At 42.0% G+C, this 15,993-nt stretch overlaps 21 non-coding genes across 21 annotated transcripts; all 21 read right to left on the bottom strand.

Annotated features, from left to right (window-relative positions):
• Nucleotides 1–155: 155 nt before the first annotated feature.
• TRNAI-UAU (transfer RNA isoleucine (anticodon UAU)) lies at nucleotides 156–248 on the bottom strand. Its single transcript is given in 2 exon segments — nucleotides 156–191; nucleotides 211–248. It is a non-coding gene; the product is annotated as a tRNA-Ile (tRNA).
• An 829-nt stretch (nucleotides 249–1,077) lies between these two features.
• On the bottom strand, nucleotides 1,078–1,150 carry TRNAR-CCU (transfer RNA arginine (anticodon CCU)). The gene has a single exon. It is a non-coding gene; the product is annotated as a tRNA-Arg (tRNA).
• A 254-nt stretch (nucleotides 1,151–1,404) lies between these two features.
• TRNAI-UAU (transfer RNA isoleucine (anticodon UAU)) lies at nucleotides 1,405–1,497 on the bottom strand. Its single transcript is given in 2 exon segments — nucleotides 1,405–1,440; nucleotides 1,460–1,497. It is a non-coding gene; the product is annotated as a tRNA-Ile (tRNA).
• A 1,073-nt stretch (nucleotides 1,498–2,570) lies between these two features.
• On the bottom strand, nucleotides 2,571–2,643 carry TRNAR-CCU (transfer RNA arginine (anticodon CCU)). The gene has a single exon. It is a non-coding gene; the product is annotated as a tRNA-Arg (tRNA).
• Nucleotides 2,644–2,897: 254 nt separating this feature from the next.
• TRNAI-UAU (transfer RNA isoleucine (anticodon UAU)) lies at nucleotides 2,898–2,990 on the bottom strand. Its single transcript is given in 2 exon segments — nucleotides 2,898–2,933; nucleotides 2,953–2,990. It is a non-coding gene; the product is annotated as a tRNA-Ile (tRNA).
• Nucleotides 2,991–4,062: 1,072 nt separating this feature from the next.
• Nucleotides 4,063–4,135, bottom strand: TRNAR-CCU (transfer RNA arginine (anticodon CCU)). Its single transcript has one exon. It is a non-coding gene; the product is annotated as a tRNA-Arg (tRNA).
• A 254-nt stretch (nucleotides 4,136–4,389) lies between these two features.
• TRNAI-UAU (transfer RNA isoleucine (anticodon UAU)) lies at nucleotides 4,390–4,482 on the bottom strand. The gene is given in 2 exon segments: nucleotides 4,390–4,425; nucleotides 4,445–4,482. It is a non-coding gene; the product is annotated as a tRNA-Ile (tRNA).
• A 1,073-nt stretch (nucleotides 4,483–5,555) lies between these two features.
• Nucleotides 5,556–5,628, bottom strand: TRNAR-CCU (transfer RNA arginine (anticodon CCU)). The gene has a single exon. It is a non-coding gene; the product is annotated as a tRNA-Arg (tRNA).
• A 254-nt stretch (nucleotides 5,629–5,882) lies between these two features.
• Nucleotides 5,883–5,975, bottom strand: TRNAI-UAU (transfer RNA isoleucine (anticodon UAU)). Its single transcript is given in 2 exon segments — nucleotides 5,883–5,918; nucleotides 5,938–5,975. It is a non-coding gene; the product is annotated as a tRNA-Ile (tRNA).
• Nucleotides 5,976–7,047: 1,072 nt separating this feature from the next.
• On the bottom strand, nucleotides 7,048–7,120 carry TRNAR-CCU (transfer RNA arginine (anticodon CCU)). Its single transcript has one exon. It is a non-coding gene; the product is annotated as a tRNA-Arg (tRNA).
• A 254-nt stretch (nucleotides 7,121–7,374) lies between these two features.
• Nucleotides 7,375–7,467, bottom strand: TRNAI-UAU (transfer RNA isoleucine (anticodon UAU)). Its single transcript is given in 2 exon segments — nucleotides 7,375–7,410; nucleotides 7,430–7,467. It is a non-coding gene; the product is annotated as a tRNA-Ile (tRNA).
• Nucleotides 7,468–8,903: 1,436 nt separating this feature from the next.
• Nucleotides 8,904–8,996, bottom strand: TRNAI-UAU (transfer RNA isoleucine (anticodon UAU)). Its single transcript is given in 2 exon segments — nucleotides 8,904–8,939; nucleotides 8,959–8,996. It is a non-coding gene; the product is annotated as a tRNA-Ile (tRNA).
• Nucleotides 8,997–10,068: 1,072 nt separating this feature from the next.
• On the bottom strand, nucleotides 10,069–10,141 carry TRNAR-CCU (transfer RNA arginine (anticodon CCU)). Its single transcript has one exon. It is a non-coding gene; the product is annotated as a tRNA-Arg (tRNA).
• Nucleotides 10,142–10,395: 254 nt separating this feature from the next.
• Nucleotides 10,396–10,488, bottom strand: TRNAI-UAU (transfer RNA isoleucine (anticodon UAU)). Its single transcript is given in 2 exon segments — nucleotides 10,396–10,431; nucleotides 10,451–10,488. It is a non-coding gene; the product is annotated as a tRNA-Ile (tRNA).
• An 829-nt stretch (nucleotides 10,489–11,317) lies between these two features.
• TRNAR-CCU (transfer RNA arginine (anticodon CCU)) lies at nucleotides 11,318–11,390 on the bottom strand. Its single transcript has one exon. It is a non-coding gene; the product is annotated as a tRNA-Arg (tRNA).
• Nucleotides 11,391–11,644: 254 nt separating this feature from the next.
• On the bottom strand, nucleotides 11,645–11,737 carry TRNAI-UAU (transfer RNA isoleucine (anticodon UAU)). The gene is given in 2 exon segments: nucleotides 11,645–11,680; nucleotides 11,700–11,737. It is a non-coding gene; the product is annotated as a tRNA-Ile (tRNA).
• A 1,073-nt stretch (nucleotides 11,738–12,810) lies between these two features.
• TRNAR-CCU (transfer RNA arginine (anticodon CCU)) lies at nucleotides 12,811–12,883 on the bottom strand. Its single transcript has one exon. It is a non-coding gene; the product is annotated as a tRNA-Arg (tRNA).
• A 254-nt stretch (nucleotides 12,884–13,137) lies between these two features.
• Nucleotides 13,138–13,230, bottom strand: TRNAI-UAU (transfer RNA isoleucine (anticodon UAU)). The gene is given in 2 exon segments: nucleotides 13,138–13,173; nucleotides 13,193–13,230. It is a non-coding gene; the product is annotated as a tRNA-Ile (tRNA).
• Nucleotides 13,231–14,302: 1,072 nt separating this feature from the next.
• Nucleotides 14,303–14,375, bottom strand: TRNAR-CCU (transfer RNA arginine (anticodon CCU)). Its single transcript has one exon. It is a non-coding gene; the product is annotated as a tRNA-Arg (tRNA).
• Nucleotides 14,376–14,629: 254 nt separating this feature from the next.
• Nucleotides 14,630–14,722, bottom strand: TRNAI-UAU (transfer RNA isoleucine (anticodon UAU)). The gene is given in 2 exon segments: nucleotides 14,630–14,665; nucleotides 14,685–14,722. It is a non-coding gene; the product is annotated as a tRNA-Ile (tRNA).
• A 1,073-nt stretch (nucleotides 14,723–15,795) lies between these two features.
• On the bottom strand, nucleotides 15,796–15,868 carry TRNAR-CCU (transfer RNA arginine (anticodon CCU)). The gene has a single exon. It is a non-coding gene; the product is annotated as a tRNA-Arg (tRNA).
• Nucleotides 15,869–15,993: the final 125 nt, after the last annotated feature.

The raw sequence follows: 15,993 nt of genomic DNA, 5'->3' as shown, positions 1-15,993 counted from the left end.
AAACAATCTTAATAACGTGCCTGCTTTCTTAGGACGAGAGCGAGAACTTCTTTTGTTGTGTCGTTTTGATAATTTGCTTGCAATACATGGAAAACGGGTAAAAGACTTTGCTGCCCTACTGCAGTTTTTATATAACAATAAAGGTTAGAAAAGAATGCTCCAGGTGAGGCTCGAACTCACAACCTTGGCATTGCTCAACAGTTACTGCTTTATAAGTACCGCGCGCTGACCAATTGCGCCACTGGAGCTTTGTATGTGCTTCACAAGCCTGCTTTACAAGGGTGCTTTCTATGATCAGTATCAGATCTGGCTTTTGCGAGATCGACTTTACAAGCAACTTGGACATGAATTATTAGAGAAGACAGTGGAACACATTTAATGAAACTAAAACACACCCTTTGTTACCTTAAAGAGGGAAGAAAAGCAAGCACCCCAGATGGGACTGGAACCCACTATCCCTGGCTTAGGAGTCCACTGGGGATAGCCACCGGTGGGGAAACGTGATGATATGTTTTTTTTTAAAAAGCGTGCTTTCTATGATCAGTATCAGATCTGGCTTTTGCGAGATCGACTTTACAAGCAACTTGGACATGAATTATTAGAGAAGACAGTGGAACACATTTAACAGAACTAAAACACACCCTTGGTTACCTTAAAGAGGGAAGAAAAGCAAGCACCCCAGATGGGACTGGAACCCACTATTCCTGGCTTAGGAGTCCACTGGGGCTAGCCACCTGTGGGGAAACATGATGATATGTTTTTTTAAAAAGCAAAATTGCTATTGTGATTGAGTAATCAAGGATGGTCTTTTGCTGTATACCTTTAGATGCGGAAAACAATCTTAATCGTGTGCTTGCTTGCTTTTGTCAAGAGCGAGGCTTTCCTTTGTTGTCTCATTCCAACAGCAGCCAGAAGGCATTGAATGGCTACAGATGGATTGTTTCCATGATAAGCATGGTACCAGATTTTGCAAGATTGACTTCACAAGGAAGAGAATCATTAGAGAAGCCAATCAATCACATTTTATCTTGAACTAAAACTCATTGATGGATACCTGGTATAGTGAAGGAAAGCATACACCCCAGATGGGACTTGAACCCACAATCCCTGGCTTAGGAGGCCAGTGCCTTATCCATTAGGCCACTGGGGCTGGATGTATGCAGCTTGATGATAGTTAGTTTACAATCAAATATTCTCATGTTAAAAAGTTATCAAGGCCGGTCTTTTACCGTTTGTTTTCCAATCGGGAAAACAATCTTAATAACGTGCCTGCTTTCTTAGGACGAGAGCGAGAACTTCTTTTGTTGTGTCGTTTTGATAATTTGCTTGCAATACATGGAAAACGGGTAAAAGACTTTGCTGCCCTACTGCAGTTTTTATATAACAATAAAGGTTAGAAAAGAATGCTCCAGGTGAGGCTCGAACTCACAACCTCGGCATTGCTCAACAGTTACTGCTATATAAGTACCACGCGCTGACCGATTGCGCCACTAGAGCTTTGCATGTGCTTCACAAGCCTGCTTTACAAGGGTGCTTTCTATGATCAGTATCAGATCTGGCTTTTGCGAGATCGACTTTACAAGCAACTTGGACATGAATTATTAGAGAAGACAGTGGAACACATTTAATGAAACTAAAACACACCCTTTGTTACCTTAAAGAGGGAAGAAAAGCAAGCACCCCAGATGGGACTGGAACCCACTATCCCTGGCTTAGGAGTCCACTGGGGCTAGCCACCTGTGGGGAAACGTGATGATATGTTATTTTAAAAAGCGTGCTTTCTATGATCAGTATCAGATCTGGTTTTTGCGAGATCGACTTTACAAGCAACTTGGACATGAATTATTAGAGAAGACAGTGGAACACATTTAACAAAACTAAAACACACCCTTGGTTACCTTAAAGAGTGAAGAAAAGCAAGCACCCCAGATGGGACTGGAACCCACTATCCCTGGCTTAGGAGTCCACTGGGGATAGCCACCGGTGGGGAAACGTGATGATATGTTTTTTTTTAAAAAGCGTGCTTTCTATGATCAGTATCAGATCTGGCTTTTGCGAGATCGACTTTACAAGCAACTTGGACATGAATTATTAGAGAAGACAGTGGAACACATTTAACAGAACTAAAACACACCCTTGGTTACCTTAAAGAGGGAAGAAAAGCAAGCACCCCAGATGGGACTGGAACCCACTATCCCTGGCTTAGGAGTCCACTGGGGCTAGCCACCTGTGGGGAAACATGATGATATGTTTTTTTAAAAAGCAAAATTTCTATTGTGATTGAGTAATCAAGGATGGTCTTTTGCTGTATACCTTTAGATGCGGAAAACAATCTTAATCGTGTGCTTGCTTGCTTTTGTCAAGAGCGAGGCTTTCCTTTGTTGTCTCATTCCAACAGCAGCCAGAAGGCATTGAATGGCTACAGATGGATTGTTTCCATGATAAGCATGGTACCAGATTTTGCAAGATTGACTTCACAAGGAAGAGAATCATTAGAGAAGCCAATCAATCACATTTTATCTTGAACTAAAACTCATTGATGGATACCTGGTATAGTGAAGGAAAGCATACACCCCATATGGGACTTGAACCCACAATCCCTGGCTTAGGAGGCCAGTGCCTTATCCATTAGGCCACTGGGGCTGGATGTATGCAGCTTGATGATAGTTAGTTTACAATCAAATATTCTCATGTTAAAAAGTTATCAAGGCCGGTCTTTTACCGTTTGTTTTCCAATCGGGAAAACAATCTTAATAGCGTGCCTGCTTTCTTAGGACGAGAGCGAGAACTTCTTTTGTTGTGTCGTTTTGATAATTTGCTTACAATACATGGAAAACGGGTAAAAGACTTTGCTGCCCTACTGCAGTTTTTATATAACAATAAAGGTTAGAAAAGAATGCTCCAGGTGAGGCTCGAACTCACAACCTCGGCATTGCTCAACAGTTACTGCTATATAAGTACCACGCGCTGACCGATTGCGCCACTAGAGCTTTGCATGTGCTTCACAAGCCTGCTTTACAAGGGTGCTTTCTATGATCAGTATCAGATCTGGCTTTTGCGAGATCGACTTTACAAGCAACTTGGACATGAATTATTAGAGAAGACAGTGGAACACATTTAATGAAACTAAAACACACCCTTTGTTACCTTAAAGAGGGAAGAAAAGCAAGCACCCCAGATGGGACTGGAACCCACTATCCCTGGCTTAGGAGTCCACTAGGGCTAGCCACCTGTGGGGAAACGTGATGATATGTTATTTTAAAAAGCGTGCTTTCTATGATCAGTATCAGATCTGGTTTTTGCGAGATCGACTTTACAAGCAACTTGGACATGAATTATTAGAGAAGACAGTGGAACACATTTAACGAAACTAAAACACACCCTTGGTTACCTTAAAGAGGGAAGAAAAGCAAGCATCCCAGATGGGACTGGAACCCACTATCTCTGGCTTAGGAGTCCACTGGGGCTAGCCACCTGTGGGGAAACGTGATGATATGTTTTTTTTAAAAAGCGTGCTTTTTGTGATCAGTATCAGATCTGGCTTTTGCGAGATCGACTTTACAAGCAACTTGGACATGAATTATCAGAGAAGACAGTGGAACACATTTAACAGAACTAAAACACACCCTTGGTTACCTTCAAGAGGGAAGAAAAGCAAGCACCCCAGATGGGACTGGAACCCACTATCCCTGGCTTAGGAGTCCACTGGGGCTAGCCACCTGTGGGGAAACATGATGATATGTTTTTTTAAAAAGCAAAATTTCTATTGTGATTGAGTAATCAAGGATGGTCTTTTGCTGTTTACCTTTAGATGCGGAAAAAAATCTTAATCGTGTGCTTGCTTGCTTTCGTCAAGAGCGAGGCTTTCCTTTGTTGTCTCATTCCAACAGCAGCCAGAAGGCATTGAATGGCTACAGATGGATTGTTTCCATGATAAGCATGGTACCAGATTTTGCAAGATTGAATTCACAAGGAAGAGAATCATTAGAGAAGCCAATCAATCACATTTTATCTTGAACTAAAACTCATTGATGGATACCTGGTATAGAGAAGGAAAGCATACACCCCAGATGGGACTCGAACCCACAATCCCTGGCTTAGGAGGCCAGTGCCTTATCCATTAGGCCACTGGGGCTGGATGTTTGCAGTATGATGATAGTTAGTTTACAATCAAATATTCTCATGTTAAAAAGTTATCAAGGCTGGTCTTTTAGCGTTTATTTTCCAATCGGGAAAACAATCTTAATAACGTGCCTGCTTTCTTAGGACGAGAGCGAGAACTTCTTTTGTTGTGTCGTTTTGATAATTTGCTTGCAATACATGGAAAACGGGTAAAAGACTTTGCTGCCCTACTGCAGTTTTTATATAACAATAAAGGTTAGAAGAGAATGCTCCAGGTGAGGCTCGAACTCACAACCTCGGCATTGCTCAACAGTTACTGCTTTATAAGTACCGCGCGCTGACCGATTGCGCCACTGGAGCTTTGCATGTGCTTCACAAGCCTGCTTTACAAGGGTGCTTTCTATGATCAGTATCAGATCTGGCTTTTGCGAGATCGACTTTACAAGCAACTTGGACATGAATTATTAGAGAAGACAGTGGAACACATTTAATGAAACTAAAACACACCCTTTGTTACCTTAAAGAGGGAAGAAAAGCAAGCACCCCAGATGGGACTGGAACCCACTATCCCTGGCTTAGGAGTCCACTGGGGCTAGCCACCTGTGGGGAAACGTGATGATATGTTATTTTAAAAAGCGTGCTTTCTATGATCAGTATCAGATCTGGTTTTTGCGAGATCGACTTTACAAGCAACTTGGACATGAATTATTAGAGAAGACAGTGGAACACATTTAACAAAACTAAAACACACCCTTGGTTACCTTAAAGAGTGAAGAAAAGCAAGCACCCCAGATGGGACTGGAACCCACTATCCCTGGCTTAGGAGTCCACTGGGGATAGCCACCGGTGGGGAAACGTGATGATATGTTTTTTTTAAAAAAGCGTGCTTTCTATGATCAGTATCAGATCTGGCTTTTGCGAGATCGACTTTACAAGCAACTTGGACATGAATTATTAGAGAAGACAGTGGAACACATTTAACAGAACTAAAACACACCCTTGGTTACCTTAAAGAGGGAAGAAAAGCAAGCACCCCAGATGGGACTGGAACCCACTATTCCTGGCTTAGGAGTCCACTGGGGCTAGCCACCTGTGGGGAAACATGATGATATGTTTTTTTAAAAAGCAAAATTTCTATTGTGATTGAGTAATCAAGGATGGTCTTTTGCTGTATACCTTTAGATGCGGAAAACAATCTTAATCGTGTGCTTGCTTGCTTTTGTCAAGAGCGAGGCTTTCCTTTGTTGTCTCATTCCAACAGCAGCCAGAAGGCATTGAATGGCTACAGATGGATTGTTTCCATGATAAGCATGGTACCAGATTTTGCAAGATTGACTTCACAAGGAAGAGAATCATTAGAGAAGCCAATCAATCACATTTTATCTTAAACTAAAACTCATTGATGGATACCTGGTATAGTGAAGGAAAGCATACACCCCAGATGGGACTTGAACCCACAATCCCTGGCTTAGGAGGCCAGTGCCTTATCCATTAGGCCACTGGGGCTGGATGTTTGCAGTATGATGATAGTTAGTTTACAATCAAATATTCTCATGTTAAAAAGTTATCAAGGCTGGTCTTTTAGCGTTTGTTTTCCAATCGGGAAAACAATCTTAATAACGTGCCTGCTTTCTTAGGACGAGAGCGAGAACTTCTTTTGTTGTGTCGTTTTGATAATTTGCTTGCAATACATGGAAAACGGGTAAAAGACTTTGCTGCCCTACTGCAGTTTTTATATAACAATAAAGGTTAGAAAAGAATGCTCCAGGTGAGGCTCGAACTCACAACCTCGGCATTGCTCAACAGTTACTGCTTTATAAGTACCGCGCGCTGACCGATTGCGCCACTGGAGCTTTGCATGTGCTTCACAAGCCTGCTTTACAAGGGTGCTTTCTATGATCAGTATCAGATCTGGCTTTTGCGAGATCGACTTTACAAGCAACTTGGACATGAATTATTAGAGAAGACAGTGGAACACATTTAATGAAACTAAAACACACCCTTTGTTACCTTAAAGAGGGAAGAAAAGCAAGCACCCCAGATGGGACTGGAACCCACTATCCCTGGCTTAGGAGTCCACTGGGGCTAGCCACCTGTGGGGAAACGTGATGATATGTTATTTTAAAAAGCGTGCTTTCTATGATCAGTATCAGATCTGGTTTTTGCGAGATCGACTTTACAAGCAACTTGGACATGAATTATTAGAGAAGACAGTGGAACACATTTAACAAAACTAAAACACACCCTTGGTTACCTTAAAGAGTGAAGAAAAGCAAGCACCCCAGATGGGACTGGAACCCACTATCCCTGGCTTAGGAGTCCACTGGGGCTAGCCACCTGTGGGGAAACGTGATGATATGTTTTTTTTAAAAAGCGTGCTTTCTGTGATCAGTATCAGATCTGGCTTTTGCGAGATCGACTTTACAAGCAACTTGGACATGAATTATCAGAGAAGACAGTGGAACACATTTAACAGAACTAAAACACACCCTTGGTTACCTTAAAGAGGGAAGAAAAGCAAGCACCCCAGATGGGACTGGAACCCACTATCCCTGGCTTAGGAGTCCACTGGGGCTAGCCACCTGTGGGGAAACATGATGATATGTTTTTTTAAAAAGCAAAATTTCTATTGTGATTGAGTAATCAAGGATGGTCTTTTGCTGTATACCTTTAGATGCGGAAAACAATCTTAATCGTGTGCTTGCTTGCTTTTGTCAAGAGCGAGGCTTTCCTTTGTTGTCTCATTCCAACAGCAGCCAGAAGGCATTGAATGGCTACAGATGGATTGTTTCCATGATAAGCATGGTACCAGATTTTGCAAGATTGACTTCACAAGGAAGAGAATCATTAGAGAAGCCAATCAATCACATTTTATCTTAAACTAAAACTCATTGATGGATACCTGGTATAGTGAAGGAAAGCATACACCCCAGATGGGACTTGAACCCACAATCCCTGGCTTAGGAGGCCAGTGCCTTATCCATTAGGCCACTGGGGCTGGATGTTTGCAGTATGATGATAGTTAGTTTACAATCAAATATTCTCATGTTAAAAAGTTATCAAGGCTGGTCTTTTAGCGTTTGTTTTCCAATCGGGAAAACAATCTTAATAACGTGCCTGCTTTCTTAGGACGAGAGCGAGAACTTCTTTTGTTGTGTCGTTTTGATAATTTGCTTGCAATACATGGAAAACGGGTAAAAGACTTTGCTGCCCTACTGCAGTTTTTATATAACAATAAAGGTTAGAAAAGAATGCTCCAGGTGAGGCTCGAACTCACAACCTCGGCATTGCTCAACAGTTACTGCTTTATAAGTACCGCGCGCTGACCGATTGCGCCACTGGAGCTTTGCATGTGCTTCACAAGCCTGCTTTACAAGGGTGCTTTCTATGATCAGTATCAGATCTGGCTTTTGCGAGATCGACTTTACAAGCAACTTGGACATGAATTATTAGAGAAGACAGTGGAACACATTTAATGAAACTAAAACACACCCTTTGTTACCTTAAAGAGGGAAGAAAAGCAAGCACCCCAGATGGGACTGGAACCCACTATCCCTGGCTTAGGAGTCCACTGGGGCTAGCCACCTGTGGGGAAACGTGATGATATGTTATTTTAAAAAGCGTGCTTTCTATGATCAGTATCAGATCTGGTTTTTGCGAGATCGACTTTACAAGCAACTTGGACATGAATTATTAGAGAAGACAGTGGAACACATTTAACAAAACTAAAACACACCCTTGGTTACCTTAAAGAGTGAAGAAAAGCAAGCACCCCAGATGGGACTGGAACCCACTATCCCTGGCTTAGGAGTCCACTGGGGATAGCCACCGGTGGGGAAACGTGATGATATGTTTTTTTTTTAAAAGCGTGCTTTCTATGATCAGTATCAGATCTGGCTTTTGCGAGATCGACTTTACAAGCAACTTGGACATGAATTATTAGAGAAGACAGTGGAACACATTTAACAGAACTAAAACACACCCTTGGTTACCTTAAAGAGGGAAGAAAAGCAAGCACCCCAGATGGGACTGGAACCCACTATTCCTGGCTTAGGAGTCCACTGGGGCTAGCCACCTGTGGGGAAACATGATGATATGTTTTTTTAAAAAGCAAAATTTCTATTGTGATTGAGTAATCAAGGATGGTCTTTTGCTGTATACCTTTAGATGCGGAAAACAATCTTAATCGTGTGCTTGCTTGCTTTTGTCAAGAGCGAGGCTTTCCTTTGTTGTCTCATTCCAACAGCAGCCAGAAGGCATTGAATGGCTACAGATGGATTGTTTCCATGATAAGCATGGTACCAGATTTTGCAAGATTGACTTCACAAGGAAGAGAATCATTAGAGAAGCCAATCAATCACATTTTATCTTGAACTAAAACTCATTGATGGATACCTGGTATAGTGAAGGAAAGCATACACCCCAGATGGGACTTGAACCCACAATCTGGATGTATGCAGCTTGATGATAGTTAGTTTACAATCAAATATTCTCATGTTAAAAAGTTATCCATTAGGCCACTGGGGCTGGATGTATGCAGCTTGATGATAGTTAGTTTACAATCAAATATTCTCATGTTAAAAAGTTATCAAGGCCGGTCTTTTACCGTTTGTTTTCCAATCGGGAAAACAATCTTAATAACGTGCCTGCTTTCTTAGGACGAGAACGAGAACTTCTTTTGTTGTGTCGTTTTGATAATTTGCTTACAATACATGGAAAACGGGTAAAAGACTTTGCTGCCCTACTGCAGTTTTTATATAACAATAAAGGTTAGAAAAGAATGCTCCAGGTGAGGCTCGAACTCACAACCTCGGCATTGCTCAACAGTTACTGCTATATAACTACCACGCGCTGACCGATTGCGCCACTAGAGCTTTGCATGTGCTTCACAAGCCTGCTTTACAAGGGTGCTTTCTATGATCAGTATCAGATCTGGCTTTTGCGAGATCGACTTTACAAGCAACTTGGACATGAATTATTAGAGAAGACAGTGGAACACATTTAATGAAACTAAAACACACCCTTTGTTACCTTAAAGAGGGAAGAAAAGCAAGCACCCCAGATGGGACTGGAACCCACTATCCCTGGCTTAGGAGTCCACTAGGGCTAGCCACCTGTGGGGAAACGTGATGATATGTTATTTTAAAAAGCGTGCTTTCTATGATCAGTATCAGATCTGGTTTTTGCGAGATCGACTTTACAAGCAACTTGGACATGAATTATTAGAGAAGACAGTGGAACACATTTAACGAAAATAAAACACACCCTTGGTTACCTTAAAGAGGGAAGAAAAGCAAGCATCCCAGATGGGACTGGAACCCACTATCTCTGGCTTAGGAGTCCACTGGGGCCAGCCACCTGTGGGGAAACGTGATGATATGTTTTTTTTAAAAAGCGTGCTTTCTGTGATCAGTATCAGATCTGGCTTTTGCGAGATCGACTTTACAAGCAACTTGGACATGAATTATCAGAGAAGACAGTGGAACACATTTAACAGAACTAAAACACACCCTTGGTTACCTTCAAGAGGGAAGAAAAGCAAGCACCCCAGATGGGACTGGAACCCACTATCCCTGGCTTAGGAGTCCACTGGGGCTAGCCACCTGTGGGGAAACATGATGATATGTTTTTTTAAAAAGCAAAATTTCTATTGTGATTGAGTAATCAAGGATGGTCTTTTGCTGTTTACCTTTAGATGCGGAAAACAATCTTAATCGTGTGCTTGCTTGCTTTCGTCAAGAGCGAGGCTTTCCTTTGTTGTCTCATTCCAACAGCAGCCAGAAGGCATTGAATGGCTACAGATGGATTGTTTCCATGATAAGCATGGTACCAGATTTTGCAAGATTGAATTCACAAGGAAGAGAATCATTAGAGAAGCCAATCAATCACATTTTATCTTGAACTAAAACTCATTGATGGATACCTGGTATAGAGAAGGAAAGCATACACCCCAGATGGGACTCGAACCCACAATCCCTGGCTTAGGAGGCCAGTGCCTTATCCATTAGGCCACTGGGGCTGGATGTTTGCAGTATGATGATAGTTAGTTTACAATCAAATATTCTCATGTTAAAAAGTTATCAAGGCTGGTCTTTTAGCGTTTGTTTTCCAATCGGGAAAACAATCTTAATAACGTGCCTGCTTTCTTAGGACGAGAGCGAGAACTTCTTTTGTTGTGTCGTTTTGATAATTTGCTTGCAATACATGGAAAACGGGTAAAAGACTTTGCTGCCCTACTGCAGTTTTTATATAACAATAAAGGTTAGAAAAGAATGCTCCAGGTGAGGCTCGAACTCACAACCTTGGCATTGCTCAACAGTTACTGCTTTATAAGTACCGCGCGCTGACCAATTGCGCCACTGGAGCTTTGCATGTGCTTCACAAGCCTGCTTTACAAGGGTGCTTTCTATGATCAGTATCAGATCTGGCTTTTGCGAGATCGACTTTACAAGCAACTTGGACATGAATTATTAGAGAAGACAGTGGAACACATTTAATGAAACTAAAACACACCCTTTGTTACCTTAAAGAGGGAAGAAAAGCAAGCACCCCAGATGGGACTGGAACCCACTATCCCTGGCTTAGGAGTCCACTGGGGATAGCCACCGGTGGGGAAACGTGATGATATGTTTTTTTTTAAAAAGCGTGCTTTCTATGATCAGTATCAGATCTGGCTTTTGCGAGATCGACTTTACAAGCAACTTGGACATGAATTATTAGAGAAGACAGTGGAACACATTTAACAGAACTAAAACACACCCTTGGTTACCTTAAAGAGGGAAGAAAAGCAAGCACCCCAGATGGGACTGGAACCCACTATTCCTGGCTTAGGAGTCCACTGGGGCTAGCCACCTGTGGGGAAACATGATGATATGTTTTTTTAAAAAGCAAAATTGCTATTGTGATTGAGTAATCAAGGATGGTCTTTTGCTGTATACCTTTAGATGCGGAAAACAATCTTAATCGTGTGCTTGCTTGCTTTTGTCAAGAGCGAGGCTTTCCTTTGTTGTCTCATTCCAACAGCAGCCAGAAGGCATTGAATGGCTACAGATGGATTGTTTCCATGATAAGCATGGTACCAGATTTTGCAAGATTGACTTCACAAGGAAGAGAATCATTAGAGAAGCCAATCAATCACATTTTATCTTGAACTAAAACTCATTGATGGATACCTGGTATAGTGAAGGAAAGCATACACCCCAGATGGGACTTGAACCCACAATCCCTGGCTTAGGAGGCCAGTGCCTTATCCATTAGGCCACTGGGGCTGGATGTATGCAGCTTGATGATAGTTAGTTTACAATCAAATATTCTCATGTTAAAAAGTTATCAAGGCCGGTCTTTTACCGTTTGTTTTCCAATCGGGAAAACAATCTTAATAACGTGCCTGCTTTCTTAGGACGAGAGCGAGAACTTCTTTTGTTGTGTCGTTTTGATAATTTGCTTGCAATACATGGAAAACGGGTAAAAGACTTTGCTGCCCTACTGCAGTTTTTATATAACAATAAAGGTTAGAAAAGAATGCTCCAGGTGAGGCTCGAACTCACAACCTCGGCATTGCTCAACAGTTACTGCTATATAAGTACCACGCGCTGACCGATTGCGCCACTAGAGCTTTGCATGTGCTTCACAAGCCTGCTTTACAAGGGTGCTTTCTATGATCAGTATCAGATCTGGCTTTTGCGAGATCGACTTTACAAGCAACTTGGACATGAATTATTAGAGAAGACAGTGGAACACATTTAATGAAACTAAAACACACCCTTTGTTACCTTAAAGAGGGAAGAAAAGCAAGCACCCCAGATGGGACTGGAACCCACTATCCCTGGCTTAGGAGTCCACTGGGGCTAGCCACCTGTGGGGAAACGTGATGATATGTTATTTTAAAAAGCGTGCTTTCTATGATCAGTATCAGATCTGGTTTTTGCGAGATCGACTTTACAAGCAACTTGGACATGAATTATTAGAGAAGACAGTGGAACACATTTAACAAAACTAAAACACACCCTTGGTTACCTTAAAGAGTGAAGAAAAGCAAGCACCCCAGATGGGACTGGAACCCACTATCCCTGGCTTAGGAGTCCACTGGGGATAGCCACCGGTGGGGAAACGTGATGATATGTTTTTTTTTAAAAAGCGTGCTTTCTATGATCAGTATCAGATCTGGCTTTTGCGAGATCGACTTTACAAGCAACTTGGACATGAATTATTAGAGAAGACAGTGGAACACATTTAACAGAACTAAAACACACCCTTGGTTACCTTAAAGAGGGAAGAAAAGCAAGCACCCCAGATGGGACTGGAACCCACTATCCCTGGCTTAGGAGTCCACTGGGGCTAGCCACCTGTGGGGAAACATGATGATATGTTTTTTTAAAAAGCAAAATTTCTATTGTGATTGAGTAATCAAGGATGGTCTTTTGCTGTATACCTTTAGATGCGGAAAACAATCTTAATCGTGTGCTTGCTTGCTTTTGTCAAGAGCGAGGCTTTCCTTTGTTGCCTCATTCCAACAGCAGCCAGAAGGCATTGAATGGCTACAGATGGATTGTTTCCATGATAAGCATGGTACCAGATTTTGCAAGATTGACTTCACAAGGAAGAGAATCATTAGAGAAGCCAATCAATCACATTTTATCTTGAACTAAAACTCATTGATGGATACCTGGTATAGTGAAGGAAAGCATACACCCCATATGGGACTTGAACCCACAATCCCTGGCTTAGGAGGCCAGTGCCTTATCCATTAGGCCACTGGGGCTGGATGTATGCAGCTTGATGATAGTTAGTTTACAATCAAATATTCTCATGTTAAAAAGTTATCAAGGCCGGTCTTTTACCGTTTGTTTTCCAATCGGGAAAACAATCTTAATAGCGTGCCTGCTTTCTTAGGACGAGAGCGAGAACTTCTTTTGTTGTGTCGTTTTGATAATTTGCTTACAATACATGGAAAACGGGTAAAAGACTTTGCTGCCCTACTGCAGTTTTTATATAACAATAAAGGTTAGAAAAGAATGCTCCAGGTGAGGCTCGAACTCACAACCTCGGCATTGCTCAACAGTTACTGCTATATAAGTACCACGCGCTGACCGATTGCGCCACTAGAGCTTTGCATGTGCTTCACAAGCCTGCTTTACAAGGGTGCTTTCTATGATCAGTATCAGATCTGGCTTTTGCGAGATCGACTTTACAAGCAACTTGGACATGAATTATTAGAGAAGACAGTGGAACACATTTAATGAAACTAAAACACACCCTTTGTTACCTTAAAGAGGGAAGAAAAGCAAGCACCCCAGATGGGACTGGAACCCACTATCCCTGGCTTAGGAGTCCACTAGGGCTAGCCACCTGTGGGGAAACGTGATGATATGTTATTTTAAAAAGCGTGCTTTCTATGATCAGTATCAGATCTGGTTTTTGCGAGATCGACTTTACAAGCAACTTGGACATGAATTATTAGAGAAGACAGTGGAACACATTTAACGAAACTAAAACACACCCTTGGTTACCTTAAAGAGGGAAGAAAAGCAAGCATCCCAGATGGGACTGGAACCCACTATCTCTGGCTTAGGAGTCCACTGGGGCTAGCCACCTGTGGGGAAACGTGATGATATGTTTTTTTTAAAAAGCGTGCTTTTTGTGATCAGTATCAGATCTGGCTTTTGCGAGATCGACTTTACAAGCAACTTGGACATGAATTATCAGAGAAGACAGTGGAACACATTTAACAGAACTAAAACACACCCTTGGTTACCTTCAAGAGGGAAGAAAAGCAAGCACCCCAGATGGGACTGGAACCCACTATCCCTGGCTTAGGAGTCCACTGGGGCTAGCCACCTGTGGGGAAACATGATGATATGTTTTTTTAAAAAGCAAAATTTCTATTGTGATTGAGTAATCAAGGATGGTCTTTTGCTGTTTACCTTTAGATGCGGAAAAAAATCTTAATCGTGTGCTTGCTTGCTTTCGTCAAGAGCGAGGCTTTCCTTTGTTGTCTCATTCCAACAGCAGCCAGAAGGCATTGAATGGCTACAGATGGATTGTTTCCATGATAAGCATGGTACCAGATTTTGCAAGATTGAATTCACAAGGAAGAGAATCATTAGAGAAGCCAATCAATCACATTTTATCTTGAACTAAAACTCATTGATGGATACCTGGTATAGAGAAGGAAAGCATACACCCCAGATGGGACTCGAACCCACAATCCCTGGCTTAGGAGGCCAGTGCCTTATCCATTAGGCCACTGGGGCTGGATGTTTGCAGTATGATGATAGTTAGTTTACAATCAAATATTCTCATGTTAAAAAGTTATCAAGGCTGGTCTTTTAGCGTTTATTTTCCAATCGGGAAAACAATCTTAATAACGTGCCTGCTTTCTTAGGACGAGAGCGAGAACTTCTTTTGTTGTGTCGTTTTGATAATTTGCTTGCAATACATGGAAAACGGGTAAAAGACTTTGCTGCCCTACTGCAGTTTTTATATAACAATAAAGGTTAGAAGAGAATGCTCCAGGTGAGGCTCGAACTCACAACCTCGGCATTGCTCAACAGTTACTGCTTTATAAGTACCGCGCGCTGACCGATTGCGCCACTGGAGCTTTGCATGTGCTTCACAAGCCTGCTTTACAAGGGTGCTTTCTATGATCAGTATCAGATCTGGCTTTTGCGAGATCGACTTTACAAGCAACTTGGACATGAATTATTAGAGAAGACAGTGGAACACATTTAATGAAACTAAAACACACCCTTTGTTACCTTAAAGAGGGAAGAAAAGCAAGCACCCCAGATGGGACTGGAACCCACTATCCCTGGCTTAGGAGTCCACTGGGGCTAGCCACCTGTGGGGAAACGTGATGATATGTTATTTTAAAAAGCGTGCTTTCTATGATCAGTATCAGATCTGGTTTTTGCGAGATCGACTTTACAAGCAACTTGGACATGAATTATTAGAGAAGACAGTGGAACACATTTAACAAAACTAAAACACACCCTTGGTTACCTTAAAGAGTGAAGAAAAGCAAGCACCCCAGATGGGACTGGAACCCACTATCCCTGGCTTAGGAGTCCACTGGGGATAGCCACCGGTGGGGAAACGTGATGATATGTTTTTTTTTAAAAAGCGTGCTTTCTATGATCAGTATCAGATCTGGCTTTTGCGAGATCGACTTTACAAGCAACTTGGACATGAATTATTAGAGAAGACAGTGGAACACATTTAACAGAACTAAAACACACCCTTGGTTACCTTAAAGAGGGAAGAAAAGCAAGCACCCCAGATGGGACTGGAACCCACTATTCCTGGCTTAGGAGTCCACTGGGGCTAGCCACCTGTGGGGAAACATGATGATATGTTTTTTTAAAAAGCAAAATTTCTATTGTGATTGAGTAATCAAGGATGGTCTTTTGCTGTATACCTTTAGATGCGGAAAACAATCTTAATCGTGTGCTTGCTTGCTTTTGTCAAGAGCGAGGCTTTCCTTTGTTGTCTCATTCCAACAGCAGCCAGAAGGCATTGAATGGCTACAGATGGATTGTTTCCATGATAAGCATGGTACCAGATTTTGCAAGATTGACTTCACAAGGAAGAGAATCATTAGAGAAGCCAATCAATCACATTTTATCTTAAACTAAAACTCATTGATGGATACCTGGTATAGTGAAGGAAAGCATACACCCCAGATGGGACTTGAACCCACAATCCCTGGCTTAGGAGGCCAGTGCCTTATCCATTAGGCCACTGGGGCTGGATGTTTGCAGTATGATGATAGTTAGTTTACAATCAAATATTCTCATGTTAAAAAGTTATCAAGGCTGGTCTTTTAGCGTTTGTTTTCCAATCGGGAAAACAATCTTAATAACGTGCCTGCTT

The sequence above is a fragment of the Hyla sarda genome, chromosome 4, assembly GCF_029499605.1.
Source record: "Hyla sarda isolate aHylSar1 chromosome 4, aHylSar1.hap1, whole genome shotgun sequence".
Taxonomy (NCBI): Eukaryota; Metazoa; Chordata; class Amphibia; order Anura; family Hylidae; genus Hyla; species Hyla sarda.
This window is presented reverse-complemented; position numbering and strand designations above follow the sequence as displayed.